This window comes from Hemitrygon akajei, chromosome 6, assembly GCF_048418815.1.
Source record: "Hemitrygon akajei chromosome 6, sHemAka1.3, whole genome shotgun sequence".
Classification (NCBI taxonomy): Eukaryota; Metazoa; Chordata; class Chondrichthyes; order Myliobatiformes; family Dasyatidae; genus Hemitrygon; species Hemitrygon akajei.
In genome coordinates this window covers 84,571,922-84,577,127 of record NC_133129.1, presented here as the reverse complement: position 1 = coordinate 84,577,127, position 5,206 = coordinate 84,571,922, and positions in this window count along the sequence as shown.

Below are 5,206 nucleotides of genomic sequence, written 5' to 3'. Positions count from 1 at the left end.
GTGGTAATCTGGAATTTCCCACTCGTCTCATACTTCATTTTACCTATCCCGAAGACGAGCTGTTTTCAGACTGAGTGTATAACGCAAATTGGGTTCAGTAAAATCATAACTACACGGTGTGGGAAATTATTAACTATATTCGGTGGTATTGAAATAAAATGAAACTCGTGCAGAGAGTCCCAAATAATTATTCCCAATGCTTGAGATCATGGGCTTTACTATTCCAAGACTCATTCAGAGTGACCTCGCTTTATGGCTTTGCGGCAAAGAAGCCAGACTCACTGTTCAGCTCAACACCGTTCCTTTCACTGGGGATCGGGAACCGAGATGGTCAGGCTGTCGTTATCCGGGATGATTAACGAATCAGATCAAGGAATTATTGCACACAGCACAGCCTTTAAGATTCAGGTTACGTGGAGAGTCCTGATGTTATTGAGCGTCAAGTGAAATAGCTTTTTCCGTGTCAATATAAGGAAAGGAATAACAGGGAAAAGTTCCTAGATCCTCGTAAGCCTACTTCCTTTCAATGTAATTGTGGCTGCTTCCATAACACCAATATATTTTCCTCTGATCCTACGACGTGAGAGTCCAGCCATTTATCAAATCACTCTCAACAGGAGTCTCGTACACATAAAACAATTGAATCTCTTTCCCTCCGCCCTTACAATTTGGAAGAACTTCAGATTCAGATTCAGATTATTGTCATTTATAAACCACAAATACAATGCAGTTAAAAAATGAGACAATGTTCTCCGGAATGATATCACGATAAAGCACAAAACAGACCATACAAGAAAAACCACATAACGTTTGGTAATCCCCAATCCAGAGTCCGGAGAGGCTGCTGCTATCGATATCGTGCTACCGTCTTAGCATGTTCCACGGAAAGGAACGTCAAACCCATCAGACAAACCTAAAGCTACAAGACCTACACAAAACCACAATGTTACATATAGTCATAGTTCACATATAGTTTCAACAGTGCAGACAAAACCATAATTGATAAAAGACTAACTGACAAAGACCACATAATTTCAACAGTGCAAAGCAATACCGTAATCTGATAAAGAGCAGTCCATGGCACGGTTTAAAAGAAAGTCTCAAAGTCCCGACAGCCCATCATCTCACGCAGACGGTAAAAGGAAGAAAAACTCTTCCTGCCACGAACCACCAGCGCCGCAGTCTGCCGATACAGCACTTTGGGAGCTCCGTCCATAGCCAACTTCGAGTCCGTCCGAAAACATCGAGCCTCCGATCAGTCCTCCGACACCGAGCACCATCTCTGCCGAGCACTTCGACCCCGACACCGACCGCCAAGCAACAGACAAAGCCGAGGATTCGGGGCCTTCCTCCCGGAGATTTTTCCGATCGCACAGTTGCAGCGGCAGCGAAACAGGCATTTTAAAAGTTTCACCAGAAGTTCCTCTGTGCTTCACACGTCCGTCTCCATCAGATTAGAATTGTACACGGCCCCTACTTACAGATAACAGATATTCATTCCTGGAGTGGCCGCTGCGCGCTGCGTCGCGCCGCCATCTTGGAAAATGGCGTCAGGGATTGGTACGTGTGGTTGCGATTTTACAGCTGTTACAGAAACATCTGCAGTTCTGGCAGCTTATTGCTCCCTGATGTCATGGGCACCAAAGAGGAGCAAGTTAGAGAAAGGGTGGGGTGGAGTTAGGGGTAACATTACGGCAGGTTCTCAGAGGGGTTACGCTTGGGATAATTCATTGAGGGAATATGAATGGAAATTGGAAATAAGAATACTGTAATAAATTTGTACTATTGGCCAAGTCAAGAGTCACTTTTGGGCGCAATGACCAAAGCTCTATTACTTTTAAAACAGTTATGTAAAATGATAGGTCTGGCCACATGTTGAACCAATGAAACTCCCTATTACTGGGCATCTCTGGAAAAGCAGCTTGTCAACCCCTCGCTAACAGCCACAGGCTTCTACGCGATATTCCCACCTTTCTCCGACTTCGTATGTTTAAGGTGTATACGACTTTGGTCCCGTCAAATCGGTGAGATTGTGATGTCTTGCCCACCCAAACCATAGTTTGTGTGGATGCTGTGTGATTTACCGCCCTGAAATAGACAGTCGGCATAAAATAACAGATTGCGCACTGCATACAGTTACACAGCTCAAATCTTCCAAAAGCCATATTCACCGATCCAAGGCAGACCTCCGCGCCTGGGCTCCACCGAACTGAGTTTTCCCAGGGATCGTATCCTACGACCGGTTCTTTCCAGCGTCTTCTCTCTGCATCTCCCGCCAAACAAAGACAAAGACCCACCGCCGGTGTCAGTCACAAAGCCGCTTCCGCAGCTTTCTCTAGAACCTTCTGACGGTCCCACTCTCCTGACTGGATGGCCCTCGTTCCTAGCATCCCATATCTCCAACAGTAACTGAAACACTGCTTCTACAGAAAAATCATTAAATGAAATACCCTACAACATTAGCATTAAAACCTTTACAAGGGCGTTACACTTCCCCTTCACCAAAATAGTTTCGCCTTTACGACTTGAAATAATTCATCATCCCCTCATTAATAACACAGTTTTGAATGTCGTGATGTCAGAACCTCCAGTCCATTTGTAAATGGTAGTGGCATATCTCACGATTGGAACAGGCGCAACACTTTATTCATCCAGTGCGATATCGGTCAGCCTTTCTGGGTTTCCTGACTCTTTGAGTCCTCCTTATCCCATCATCCACTTCAGCTTCGGACACTCTCTGAGATCTTCCCTGTCTACATGGAGAGGTCTCTCCCTGGCCATTACTCGTGCCTTCCGGCAGTTCAGATTCCTCTGTCACTTGGCTGTGCTCAGCTTCATTCGCAGATACTTTGCAGCCCAGTCTCCCTTCATTATTCAGCCGCAAGTCTGCCTGTCCCCTGCTTCTCCCACCCCATCCCCACGCATTTTATTGGCATCAGATCAGAGTGGGGAGGTTTGGAAACCCCTTCGTAATTTTTGGGAGTTTGTATAGGATAGCCTATGCCGTACTCCCAATTCCCTATCTTCTGAGTTCGTACCACATTCAGTGGTTAAATTCCCTCCAGGATTTTCCACTGCTTATCCTTCGATTTCCCTGCGTCGCCGCAGAGTCCTCTAGTTGTGGAGTCCACGTCAGGCTCTGGCTCAACACGTACCTCTTGTTCCAGAGGTAGAAGGTGGTTCTGAAGGAGGATATTGAGAAGCCCATTCCCGTCCTCTGGTTTCACCCTGAAAACTGGTATGTTTGGCATCTGACTTCACACTATGTAAGGCGTAGCCACCCAGCGGGAGAGATGACCTATACTTCCCTGGTAGTCCCAAATTCTTTATGAGAAATCTGTCTGCAGCTATCAGTTGGGAGAAGCTAACCTTTTGATTATATCTCCTCTTATTTCCTTCAGGTACCGGGGAGTCACCAAAGTTGAATGAATTGACTCTCAGCTTTCCCTTTCCAGAATAGGGTTTCTCCTCTGCTTGTCTCACCAGAAAACTAGACATTGCAGTCACCGATAAAAAGCTGTGCCATCGGCATTTCCCAGAGGAGAGTGACATCCCTCTCCAAGGTGTTCCTGGCAATCACTGTTATCCTGTTTACCTGTACAACCAAGGTCTTCTGCAATTCGGGCCAAAGCAGTAACCCAGCAGGTAAGTGTGAGTCCTCTTCGTGGCCTTCTGGAGCATTCACCACGAGGACGTCAGCATCAGGCATTCTGGTAAATTTGGGGTTTTCCGTTACTCTAGCTACTTCCCCAGGCAGTAACACAACAGGTTTCGACTGGGTGTATCACATTGTTCCTCGTCTTTGTCCACCATCCAGCCTAGGGCAGGCGATTTTCCTCAAAAGTAGGACTTCCTTTTCTGCTTCAGTAACTGTGAGCTCACTGTCCGCAGGTCTTCCCGTCCTTCACATTCCCTCCTGAAGTGTACGCCTCACCACTGTTGTGACAGACTGTACCGGTCATTCCGTTTTTCAAGAGACCCCGTTCACTAACAGCCCCATGCTTAATACAGCCCCTCAGTGGGTTAGGCTCCCTAACAGTTTTGTCATGCTTGGTGAAAGCACCCACGGATAACAACTGGGGTACTCTAGCTCTAAAATCTGCCACGAACACCGGTAACGGCCCCGTTTGTGGCACATCAGGAATCACTTCAGCAACGGAGTCGACTACCGAGGACTGTACTCTGCAGACAGATGCCTCCATTTCCTCCATCTCATCTTCCTCCTTTTTCACTTCTCTGATCAGATCAACAAACGAGGGAGGGGCGCGTCTTCCGAGACATTCGAAGGCTGCAAGCGACCATGTCCTGTGACTGCTCTCCCTTCGCCGCCTGGTCTTTCCTGAATTGATTCTCAACAGCTGTTTTAATGGCCCCTCTACGCCGCAAGTAAACCAGCTGTCTCAATAGCCGAAAAATAGCGGCAGACAATTTTCCCCCTTCTTATGAAACATGCTCCCAAGCCCCTTCATAAGCTACATTGGGCTTCCTGTCGTGCTAAAAACGTTCTCTAGCGCTTGCCTGTTGCCTGCAGAAGTAGCTTAGGGGTTCTCTACCTTTAAGGACCTCAGGACATCAGCAGCCGGACCTTTGAGACTCTCTACCAGTCCCTGTCTTTTCACATTATGAGAGCACTGCCACTCATCCAGCATCTGAGAAGACTGCTCTGCCCAAGTCTCATATTCCTCCTTCCCCTTAGTGGGAGTGCTTCACGCCAGAGAAATTCCTCAGCCTGCAATAACTTTGACTCTCTGCCATTCACTTCTTTGGCAATTGTCCGACAGGGACGTAAGGGCCGATGCCAATTCAGAAGTTTGTCCTCTCGCTGGGGTTCCGCCTTTAAAATTTCGCCCAGCCAAACCACGGTTTGTGTGAGTGCTGTGTGATTTTCTGCACTACAATAGTCAGTTAGCATAGAATAACAGATCGCATACTGCATACAATTATAATGAATATTTGTTTGACACCTCCTTCTGGCGTTGCATGGAGTAGACGAGTTTCTACTTCAATCTGCTTTGAAAACTTACTTCTGGAGTATTATGATGTCTCGTACTAAAGCTTCTAAAAAGAATGGATCCTTCCGTGACTATGGAACCTATTGCGGAGTTAATTCGGAAAGATCAGAGCGAAACGTCAGAACAATTTTTGGATATGTATTTAAAAGTTACCTCAGAGTTTAAACGAATGGAGATTCTTCTGCAGACTATTC